General features: G+C 38.3%; 1 long non-coding RNA gene across 1 annotated transcript; it reads right to left on the reverse strand.

The window, feature by feature from the left end:
* Window positions 1-8,287: 8,287 nt before the first annotated feature.
* LOC130461128 (uncharacterized) lies at window positions 8,288-11,921 on the reverse strand. Its single transcript, XR_008921503.1, has 3 exons — window positions 11,576-11,921; window positions 10,766-10,816; window positions 8,288-8,532 (listed from the first exon to the last, which is right to left on the reverse strand). It is a non-coding gene; the product is annotated as an uncharacterized lncRNA (long non-coding RNA).
* Between the last annotated feature and the right edge of the window lie 938 nt (window positions 11,922-12,859).

Raw genomic sequence — 12,859 nt, forward strand, 5'->3', positions numbered from 1 at the left:
GGGGATGAAACCGAAGGAACGGCACGCGGCACAGCGTGAGTCCCAGGACCCTAGAAAGATGGTCCAGGACCAAGACGTTAGCCGACGGCCAACCAAAGAGAAAGAAAAGACAAACAAAAACCGAGCCTATAGAAACACTCACCGGATCCGAAGTTGTCCTAAAAGCAGGAAGCACGACATTCACTGGAACAGCTTCGGGAGAGGAGGCAGAATCCCACGGATCAGCTCGAACTTCTGATATCCGAGCAACACCCGAAGGAGACAACATGTAATCCTTCAGGCGAGGATTACGAGGATTCTCTTTCCCGAACTTGTAATCAGGAGCCGAGTCGTGAATAGTTTTCAGATCCAAAGATATGCCCAAAATCTCAGGATCAAGGCAGCTAAAGCCGTACTCTGCAAAAACAAAGTACAAAACGATTCAGTAAAACGAAGGAAAAAAGAGGAGGACAAACTCACTGAATCACGGTCCCAGCCGAAAGACACCTACCTTTGTCAAAAATCCTGCTGAGACCGGCGACAGCAAGAATGTCCTCCCGCAAGATGTAGTTAAGGTTCGGGAGCCAGCTAGACGGCAGTTTATAATTATCCTCCCGAGCCAAGAACCACTGGAGGAGATCCACGTAGTGTTGATGGTTCCGATCCGGAGCAGCCACGCCCCCCATATCAGGATCAGGAGTCACAAACCACTTTGGAGGGCGATAAAAATTGGGGTGCTTTGGATCCGTCGGCACGCGAACAAGCAACCACTCCGTCTTCCATTTATGGTCAGAGCTAAGCTAAGGGTATGCCGTAATATAGTTCGGCTCCCCTTTCCTTCGGGACTTTTTGTTGATGATGGTCCACCAACCATACCCATCACCCTTGGAAGCATGGTTGAAAGACAGATCGTGGAGATCCCGAAAAACGGCGACAAAGCAGGGAAAGTTAACGAAGTCGCACACCCATCTAAATCCGATGATGTTCCTCATAGACTTGGGTGTAAGTTGGGCCAAACTGATGTTGTACGACACCAGGAGCTCGGAAAGGAATGGATCCAAGGGAAAACGGAGACCGTTCTCCAAGTGATGAGTGTACACAGAGATGAACCCCCTCGGCGGATGAGTCACCCGAGGACGCTCCTGATCGGGAAGCTCACACCAGTACCCCAAGGCGTGCTGGATTCCGTATAGCTCCTCGGCCCTCCGATGGTAGTTCCCCAGCTTTGCCTCCACTAACCAGTCACCACTGACCGATTTCTCCAACGGACCATCGATCTTGGTGGTCTCATGCAAGATCGGGGCATACTTGCCCTTTGGATCAGCTTCAGTCCAATGAACTGGAAACTCAGGGTAAGGACGGCGTACACCCGAAGAACCAGCTTTCTTACCAGAAGTAGCACGTTCAGACACACCAGACCCGCCAACAGCACCATCTTTGGAAGCGTCCCAACCAGTCGAACGTTTCTCCACCGGCCTCTCCGAAGGCCAACCCCTTGAAGTCTTCTGTACCCTTCCCGAAGGCACATCCTCCCTCTCACTAGAAGAGCCAACGACAAACTTACTTTTTCCCTTATTCTTTGCCATGGTCGCGAATTCTCGGTCTAGGGTTTAGATTGAGAAGTAGAGGAAAGAACGAAAAAGTAAGGAAAATTCATAAACAAGTTACCTTTTTCCGAAGCGGAATTCGCCGACAAAGCGAACGACACAAGTTCCCGAAGTCTAGAGCTGACCGAATTCCGTAGATCTGAAGAAACTCGAAAACTGTGATCGCCAGAAAAAGAGAGGAAGTGTGTTTGAAAGAGAGAGAAAGTAAAAGTTTGAAGAGAGCTAAGCGCCCAGTATTTATAGAAAAAAAAGAGGCGCATCAACTTCTTTTCAAACCCACGATCTCCACGACACAATACAAGTCCCAACACTTGTCATCAACGCAAATCATCCATTTTCAAAAAAAGAGAGGGAACTTTTGGACTTCTGACAACTGGAAACCCACCCATTTAATTCTAAATGGACCGGGTCTGGGGGGCATGTTGTTTGGGCTCCCAATTGATATTCAATTGGGCCACTAAGTCCAAAGCCCAATGGCTCTAAACAACAGCATCAAACCTACCACCATGGCTATTCAGCCATCCATTAAGGCCCAAGGCCCAATAGCAATAAATGACCTATGGGCATTTATTATGCAAACACTATAAATAGACCACCAAGGCTCACACCTCAAGGTACGTCCAATTTATCGCCTTAAGACTACTCTTCTAGAGAACTTCTCTCTAGAATCCGAGCATCGTTCTTACTTAGGCATCGGAGGGGCTTTCCTCGGAAACACCCCCGAGGCTAGTGACTTTGCTCTTGTGCAGGTGAATTCGGACTCGACTCATTCAAGCAACCAAGATCTTCAACACATACGAAAGGGCCTTCATTCGAAGCCCATTGTTTCCATCTTTACAACACCGGAACAATAGGGGTTGCTTGTTTGTCTTTATGATTGAGGCATCAAAAGTTGAAAGGAAGGAAAGGTTAGAAATGTTGGGTTATTAATAATACAAAGAATATAATTCATGTGGAAAACCCATAAAGCTAGGAATCCAAATTAATTGCCACGTAGTCAATTAGCATAATTTAGGTTACATACAATGTGATGCGTGCCTTCCCTAGCTGCTCACGAACCGAACAAGAAAAGTCTTTAGAGCTCCGAGTGTCGCCCCTCCGTAGAAAGTCCACAACACGTTCAGATCCACCTCAGGTTCAAACAACTAGGATATTACTTAAGGTTCTATGTACTCGGGGTTAGGCTATAATATATGTTCTCCCTTGAACACAATATATGTAAAGAATATGATTTTGATGTATGTAAATTATGAGGGCTAGCCTCATATTTATAGGGTAGGAAATAAGGAATTTGAGTATTACTAGGAAAAAAATTACCAATCCCTTTAGGATTGAAATTCCTAACCAATTAGAATTGTAGAAATAATTAAACACTTAATTAATCCAATTCTAGTAAAACTAGGAAAACTAATACTCAAAGCCAAATTTACTTGGGGACTATGTAATCAAACATTGCTTGAAGCCCAAGACGAAGAAACCAATGCAACCACAAGGGCCACGCTGGCACGCGTGCCTGGCTAGGCCCAAACGCACGTTTGGCCTCGGCCTTGCGCTTCGGCTTGCCTTGGCTTGCTGCTGCTTGCCTTGGCTCGCTGCGGCCCACGGCGCTCCAGGCCCATTGCACACGGTTGGGCGCCGATGCTGGGTTTCGCGCCTAGTGTTGTGCGCTCGACCTTTTGCTTGTCGAGCGATGGGCCAGCTCGCTTGCCGGCTTGTCGCTCGTCGAGCTTCCGATTCGTTTTCCGATTCCGGAATCTATTTCCGCTTCGAACAAATATTTACGTTTCCGTTAAAATATCCGATTCTGGAAATAATTTCCTATTCCGACAATATTTCCGGTTCCGGGAATATTTCCGTTTCCGGCAATATTTCCAATTCAGACAATATTTCCATTTCCGACAATATTTTCCGATACGATCCATGTTTCCGTTTCCGGCAACGTCTACGACTTGGATAATATTTATATTTCCTTCATGAACCATATTTCCGTTTCTGGCAATATCATCATTTCCGGAATATTCTTTACTTTGCCTTTTGACGATTTCAGCTCCCACTGGAGCCGAGATCCGTCATTTACGAATGATCATAAATAGAGTACTTAATGAATAATATATTCACTTAAATACTTGATCCGTTTACGTACTGTTTGTGTGACCCTACGAGTTCAGTCAAGAGTAAGTTGTGGATTAATATCATTAATTCCACTTGATCTGAAGCGGCCTCTAGCTAGGCATTCAGCTCACTTGATCTCACTGAATTATTAACTTGTTAATTAATACTGAACCGCATTTATTAGTCTTAACATTAAATGCATACTTGGACCAAGGGCATTATTTCCTTCATTTGGGCCATACTAGTCACTTTTCAATAACCTGCAAAACAGTAGATATACAATATATACCATTCACCCATTCATTATCATGAATGGCCCACATAGCTGGTTAGTAGAACATATTATGCATCACATAAACATTTGCAGCAATTAATCAAGGCTTCCAATAATCGACCAATTATTCAATCCTTATTAATTCTAATCAAGTTGTTTTAACCTTAAAGGAATGTAGACCTAATCAAGAGTTTATGACTAAAACGCTCCCACTTAAACCAATAAATTTACATGCTTTACTAATTTTAAAAATAAAATTGTATTTCCTAGTCTAACCGGAAACATACAAATTTAATTAAAATTTAAAGCTCATATAAATTTATAATTGAATCCTTTTAATTTATTTTCAGTTGAATTAAATGAATGAATTTAAATTTATTCAAGGTTTTAATTTTAGTAAAATAATTAGTATAAATTAGAATTTATAATAATTAGATTATTTCAAAGTTTAATTCCGAGAAAACAATTTAAATGTCGAATTTTAAAGTTAATTAAAATCGTTTCCGAACTGAAATTTCAAAATTAAATTCAAAACGTATCAATCGTAACACGACGAGGCACTTGGGCTTGCGCCCAAGCCCCATCGAGTCATGAGGCAGCTGCGCCCCATCGACTGATCTCTAGGCATGCACGAGCAGGCCACACGCATCGCAGCCATGCAGGGCCACGCTGCGCGCAGCCCGCATTGCTCAACGCTGCTGGTCTGCTCGCTGGGCGAGGCAGCGCGCTTGCTTGTTGCCCACACGCGACTGATCTCCAGGCACCCGCATTGCCCATCGCCCATCGCCCATCGAGTAACACACGCCCAGCTCCGTTGCTTCGCGCGCGCGCCTCTTGCTTGTTGCTCGTTGCATTCGTACCGCATGGGCGACAAGCTCCTTTTCTCGTCGTCGCATTCCCGCACTATACAACACCCCTTAAGGCTAACACGTAGCATCCTTTGCTTTGTGCGTGCAACAAACATGAGCGAATTTAAACTTTTTAATTCAAATTTATTGACAAATTAATAAAACATATTAATTTCATAAATTTAGGGCGAAAAATCAAAAATTTATTAATCAATTAATTTCCGATTATCATGGATTCAAATATAGGTCATAAAAAATTAAAATTTATCATAAATTAACAATTTTTATGGTGGTTTTTAATCAAGGATACCTAATTAAATTGTCAATTAATTATGAAAATCAAATCAATTCTAAATTATTCGAATTTCAACAAATTAATTACAATTACAAATTAGGTTTATATAATTAACAAGCTTAGGCATTCAAATTTGTTAAATATATACAGTAGGTCAATAAAAAATTCAAGATTTAACAACAATAATCGCAAATATTTAAATTTAACATCTTAAAATTACAAACTTTGCGTTCGAAAAACTAAAACCTCCGAAAAGTCATAGTTATGCTTCGAATTTGGGAATTCTGGGTTCGGCCGAAAAAGTACTTATTTTTGTCAAAATTTTAGAATGCCTTTTACATGCGGAATCGACACAAAAATCACTCGATTTCGTTGAGTAACGAAGAAACTGCCGAAAAACTGCGTACATATAATTAAATAAACGCAAATTTGCAATTAATTACAATTACGAAAATTAATCACCCCTTTTAATTGCTTGCAAATTTATAAATTTTAACCATGTTAAGCATTTATTATGGAATTAATTAGAGGCTCGTGATACCACTGTTAGGTTTTGATACATATAAATGAATATAAATCATGCGGAAAAACCAGAAAAGCTAGGATTTCAAATTAATTGCCACATAACAATTAGCATAATTTAGGATGCATACTCTTTGTAGCGTGCCCTCCCTTGGTGCGCCCGAACCGAACAAGAACAAGTCTTTAGGACTCCAAGTGTTGTCCCTCCGTAGAAAGTCCACAGCACGTCCGGATCCGCCTTAGGTTTAATTAACTAGAATCGCCCCAAAGGTACTATGTATTTTCGGCTATTATGAGGCAAATAAGTCACTGAATTTTATGCCTAAAATTCTCTTGAATACTTAGAAAACTCGTTATAAATTGTGAGCATTGATCAACTATTTATAGGGTATGGAAAAGGTATTGGAATCCTACTAGGAAACGAATTAATTAATCTGAATTTAATTAAAACTCTATTAATTAATTATCTAGTAGATATAGGAATTTAATCTTTAAACGAATCCTACATGGTTTAGGTTTCGTACGCAAGAACGCATGAGCATGACCCGCATGCGCACAGGCCATGCCCGCGCATACGCAAAGCCCACGCAGCTATGAAGCCCACGCGTGCTGCCTTGTGCTCGCAGCCTAGGCGCGCGCTGGGCCAGGCCTTTGCGCTGGGCCTTCATCTAGCAAGCTCGTCCGATGCTAATTCGTACGACGCGCTTCCGATTAATTTCCCGATTCCGGAATTCATTTCCGATACGAACAATGTTTAACATTTCTGATTTCGGAATTAATTTCCGTTTCGAATGAATATTTAATATTTCCGTTTCCGGAATTATTTTCCGATTCCGATAATATTTCCGATTCCGACAATATTTCCATTTCCGATAATATTTTCCGATACGTACCATGTGTCCGTTTCCGGCAACATCTACGACCTGGATAATATTTATATTTCCGATACGATCCATATTTCCGTTTCCGGCAATATCATCGTTTCCGGAGTATTCATTATTTGCCTTTGACGATCTCAGCTCCCACTGACACCAAGATCCGTCGATTCCGAATATCCATAGATGAAGTATTTAAGGCCATTAAATACTTGATCCGTTTACGTACTATTTGTGTGACCCTACGGGTTCAGTCAAGAGTAAGCTGTGGATTAATATCATTAATCCACTTGAACTGAAGCGGCCTCTAGCTAGGCATACAGTTCACTTGATCTCACTGAATTATTAACTTGTATAATTAATACTGAACTGCATTTATTAGACTTACCATTAAATGCATACTTGGACCAAGGGCATTATTTCCTTCATCATCCTTATTATGTCCAAAGGTATTTCTCGGTTTCAGAGTTCAACTGATCAAATAAACAGATAATCATAGCCTATGATTCATCTGAGCACGACCATGCATTTTTCAGTTTCTAGCTCTCCGAGTGGCCTTGTACAATTTTCGGCATCTCATCCCGATTTATGGGAGGACAATCCCAATCTTGTGGTCTTGAGGTTAGACTTCGTTTGATAGGTGATTACCTGAGCGTTGTCGTATAGTCTCCTTTTGCGGTGCGATGCTTGACAACGCAAAGTAACCAGTTCTCAAACAAGTAATCTCAAATCACTCAGGTGTTGAGGATTATTGTTTAATAATGTAATGAAATTTACTTATGACAGATTTTCATCTCTTACAGTAAATTTTCAAAGGTCTTTCCAATACTAATCTTATCAAGTAAGTATCTATGCAAATGATTGCGACATTGCCATGTCCACATAGTTCAAGAAACAGAACTGCTAGTCATCTTGCATTCTAGTCGTCTAGCGTTTTCTATGCGTCCACCTTAATAGAAAACTTCCGACCAGGGACCATTTTCAACTCTTGACATTCAAGTTCACTTGATAGATATTTCTTAGTCACAGGACTGGTCCTGACTGTCTATCTTGAATATATTGTCAAATTGAAAGGACTCATAATTTAATAAACCACAAAATTAAATGAAAAAATAAATTCTATTCATTTATATGAATGGTTAACCAAAAATGTTTTATAAAGTATTAAACTCTAAAACTTGAAAAAATTAATTAAGGTCATCAAATCCATTCTCCAACATGCTTGATTCCCATAGCTGCAGTGTGCGAGTTATGCTTCGCTTGCGACAGAGCTTTAGTTAATGGATCTGAGATGTTGTCGTCAGTTCCAATCTTGCATACACAAGTAGAAAAAACCCTTATTGCAGCGGGCTTTTAGACCCCTTTTGCAGCGTACATCGTATGCTGCAACTGGGGGGCCTGCAACAAGTCTGAACTTGTTGCAGCGTACAATGTTCGCTGCTAAAAGGGGTTTTTTGCAGCGTACATATGTATGTACGCTGCAACAAGTGCCAAAAAATTGGCAAAAATTTGGACTTGTTGCAGCGTACATATATATGTACGCTGCAAAAGACTCAACTTTTTGCAGCGTACATTTATTTGTACGCTGCAACAAGTCTGAAATTTTGCGAATTTTTTTTTTCCTTGTTGCAGCGTACAATATATATGTACGCTGCAACAAAGCACTTTTGGCGGGAAAATTCTAATTTTGTTTAGGGATACCTAGAGTGCCTTGCACCAAATATAGAAACCTGTCAAAACAATAATAGAATAACGCAACCTGTATAACAAATATAAAAACAACAACTGGAGTTTTGTATACTATATATCCCAAAACCAAAGTGCACATATTACATTTAAATATATGTTCCAATTTCAACATAAACATACATTTTAATATAAAATTTATTCTATAACAACTAAACCAACTCGATCAAGCGCGCTAAAGCCAATAATAAATACTTGCTGGTAAAAAACTTAGCCCATTGCTCACGAACCACATCAAATTCCTCGCATAAGGCGCAATCCTCGGAGTGTAGACCTTTACAAAAACAGAAATTTAAATTAAACATTAGATTAAATACAAATTAAATATCACATTTTAACATTCAAGAAACTAATGACAATGTCCTAATAGTCTAAAATGAGTCCTTAGGTTCTTTAGTTCATAGTTTGGAGCGAAAATGTCATTTTAGCCTAAATATGACCTATAACGACCCAATGAGCCTATAGGTGCATAAATAGATTGGAACGAGTCTTAGATCGTTAAAATTATGCATATTAAACATGTAATAAGTTTTAAATGAGTCCTTAGGTTCTTTATTTTAAAGTTGGGAGCGAAAATGCCTTATTTTAGCCTAGATATGACCTATAACGATCAAACAAGCATTAAATGGGTATAAGTAGATTAGAAGAAGTCCTAGAAACTCAAAACTAAGCTTATAATTCATATAATAATTTAAAAATGAGTCCTTAGGTTCTTAAGTTCAAAGTTGGGAGCGAAAATGTCATTTTAGCCTAAATATGACCTAAAACGACACAATGAGCCTTAAATGTGCATAAATGGATTGGAATGAGTCCTAGAAAGTTAAAAATAAGCATATAAAACATTTAGTAAGTTTAAAATGAGTCCTTAGGTTCTTTGGTTCATAGTTGGGAGCGAAAATGTCATTTTAGCCTAAATATGTCCTATAACGACCAAACAAGCCTTAAATGTGTATAAGTAGTTAGAATAAGTCTTAGAAACTTAAAACTAAGCATATTAAACATGTAATGAGTTTAAAATAAGTCCTTAGGTTCTTTATTTTAAAGTTGGGATCGAAAATACCTTATTTTATCCTAAATATGACCTATAACGATAAAACAAGCATTAAATGTGCATAAATAGATTAGAATAAGTCTTAGCAACTTAAAACTAAGCATATTTATCATATAATAAGTTTAAAATGAGTCATTAGGTTCTTAAGTTCAAAGTTGGGAGCGAAAATGGCACTTTAGCCTAAATATGACCTATAACGACACAATGAGCCTTAAATATGCATAAATGGATTGGAATGAGTTCTAGAAAGTCAAAACTAAGCATATAAAACATTTAGTAAGTTTAAAATGAGTCCTTAGATTCTTTAGTTCATAGTTTGGAGCGAAAATGTCATTTTAGCCTAAATATGTCCTATAACGACCAATCAAGCCTTAAATGTGTATAAGTAGTTAGAATAAGTCTTAGAAACTTAAAACTAAGCATATTAATCAACTGGTCTCACAGTCGTAGAATTTAGATCTGTGTCAAAGTTCAATTCGGAAGTTTTAGCAAGCGCATCGCCTTGGTGACGAATGCAAGTCGGTTGCTAGTATCTCTGATCGAAATGTGCTACGACGCATTCGTACATGACTATTTTGCTACTCCCAAATATTAAAAGAAAGGGCCAAAAACACTCCTACCCCATATTATAGAAACCTAATGCCACCTTCCCTATGTGCACCTCCCCTGTTATGCTATCTCTTAATTAGCCCTCCTCTTTCTTCTGTCTCCTCCAATATGATCTACCCCTCACTCTCGTTTTCACCTCCCTTGAATTTCCTCTCCTGGCTTCTAAATAGTTGCATGCCACCAAAAAAGCAATCTTGAAGTCGGATCTAACACTAAACCATACTGCCGGTGATCTCAAGCAGATCATAAATGATCTAAGTCATCTAACACTAAAGCAATAGTTCAGACTTCAGATCATTTACACAAGTCCCAGTCCACGAATCTGCTCAACGGTACGATTCTTGACAGCAAGAGGCATATGATTGTCCACATCCTTTTGGGGGAATAATAAAAAGGAGCGCAGCTTTCTTAACCAAATGAGAATAGACTAATACAGTAACATAAATGACAGATAAAATCAAACAAAACAGTAATAACCAAAGCTATTCCATATCAGCTCATTCTGACAAACACCATCATAACAAATATTATCTTACTTTCAAACTAGAGTTGTATGCATGAACCTTCATAGTACAATAAATTGATATTATTGTACAACTAAAGAATCAGTATAATAAATTGATAGCCTATCCACCTCCCCCCCCCCCCATGTTACCCTGAATTGAATATCTACAACAATAGCTCATCAAGGATCAATTTTTATCCAACTTGGGTTGGTCTGTAGAATATTTTCATCAGAATCACCTCTAATTAATAATACAGGGAAGAAACCTTAGACGAACTCTTGAAAAAACAAGACAAATAAGAAAGATATGATTGTACAACTAAAGAAAGGCCATGAACTTACCAGCTTTAGTTTGTCCCCTATGGTCAAGACTGGGTTGGCTGTATCCAGACCCTGCATTTATAGTTCTATACTCATCAGTTCAAGGCCATAAAAAAGAAGGCTATCTAAGCAAGAATATTATATACTCCGTACTATCAATAGATAAGAAACCAACTCACTGACTTATAACTTGAATACGCTTTGGTATTTCCAGTCAACATGAAGGATAATAAAACTTAAATGAGGACATTATTACAAACCTCTAAATTTCCAGTCAACATGAAGGATAATAAAAATTAAATGATAATAAAACATGAAGCATTAAACTATTGAATATGTTATGCGAACAACTTTTAACCTCTAAATTGTCGCAGTGACACCTATCGAAAAGAAATGAGGAAAATAAACCAAATTGAGACCCTAAACTTGATTCAGTGCTAAAAGCAGTGTTCCTCAGAAAACTGAGAACTACACAATTCATTACATTAGGATTGACTATTGAGGGTGTAATGAAAAGAGTAAATCATGGAGAATTCTAACAAGAAAATAGAAATCTCCTGTAGCTAGTTTGTAATGAACCATCAAAAGCATGTTTATTACCTTTAAATATGTACCAGAAAGCACATATATTACCTACGGAGTATCTCACTTTCAAAGATGCATCACAAAGAGTATCTACTATCCTATCAATCTATCATACTAGGATTTTACTCATTTAGTAGTTCTTATACTATTTTCCGAAGAGGGTATGTCTTAAAATCAAGGTCATTTGGAAGCAAGACAAAAATGTTGAGACAGGAAATAACTGTCCTGCACAAGTTCATAACTTACAGTAAGAACATATGGCTCATTTAGAAGAATGTTGACTTGGCCACAAACAGCATCAAGATTCAGCAATACATATTCATCTTGCTAATTGTGATCAATTGTTGTCACATCTAGTTCCATTACCTGTCAAATAGAAAGAAGCAAAGGTATAGAGGGACGGAAAGCAGAAGCACCACATCCATGGGCCATAAAACCAAAAAAGGATTACCTTTTTATATGGGCATAAAACCACCTGTCAGGCTATCATAGCATTACGTCCAAATTCTTTTCAGTTTAGCATAGACTACTTAGTTTCTCAAAAAGTACTTCTAAAGCAGAAACTGTTTTATAGAAGCTTGGCCAAACAGGCCCTTAGTATATTAAACAAACACAAATTTTAGTACATTAAACATCTAACTCAATTCCTAAACCATAAATTAGACTCTTACATTCAGAAGTAAATAAGGATAAGCATGTACCCAAATGCAGAAGAGGAAAAAAAAATAGTTTTGCCTTCCAATTGGAATAACTTACAGGAATTTCAATCTGGAATACAACATTAAACTACTAATTCAATACATACAAAAAAGGCTAAGAGATTAATGGTATTAATTAATGAAAAACACCTTTCGGAACTTACAAGATGAAATCAGATTCTAGCCATTCCAAACAATGTCAGCGATATGCCTATATCTTAACACCATTTCAATTTCTTGAATAAAGAGGAAAAATCAAACCCTGTTTCAATATCAGCAATTCAGCAGCTTATGCAAGCAGAATCACATTTCAATATCCCCTAACTCATAAATTGACCTAGTAGGTCGAAAATCAAAACAAAACGAACACAATTTCATTCCCCCTAACCCTAATTTCCCAAACTTGATGACATTCTAGGGTTTGCGAAAATAAAAATAAAAATTAGGTCAAAATTAAAGGTCGAGAAGATCACCTGAGCAAAGCACACCACCCCCGCAACACGAAACCCTTAGATTGCAAAACCTATGTCGCAAAACAGCAAGCAAAATTTGAAATCCTTTGCCCTAATTTCCGAAACTAGGGTTTTTTAGGGCTTGTAAAACGAAACTAAAAAAAAAATCGATTTTCCTTTTTCCTCCTCTTCAACAAACGAATTCGAACCCTGATTTCATGAAATTAACAACGATTTCTCTCTCCAAAATCCAAATAGAAGAATGCTCGGGTGGAAGAAGGAGTGAGCGCGAGATTTTAGATTTTTTAGTTTTGCTCGAGGTTTGAGACGAAATGGGTCTGAATAGAACTACCTACCTTTACAGCGAAAAAAAATAAAAA

This window comes from Spinacia oleracea, chromosome 5 (genome assembly GCF_020520425.1).
Source record: "Spinacia oleracea cultivar Varoflay chromosome 5, BTI_SOV_V1, whole genome shotgun sequence".
Lineage (NCBI taxonomy): Eukaryota > Viridiplantae > Streptophyta > Magnoliopsida > Caryophyllales > Amaranthaceae > Spinacia > Spinacia oleracea.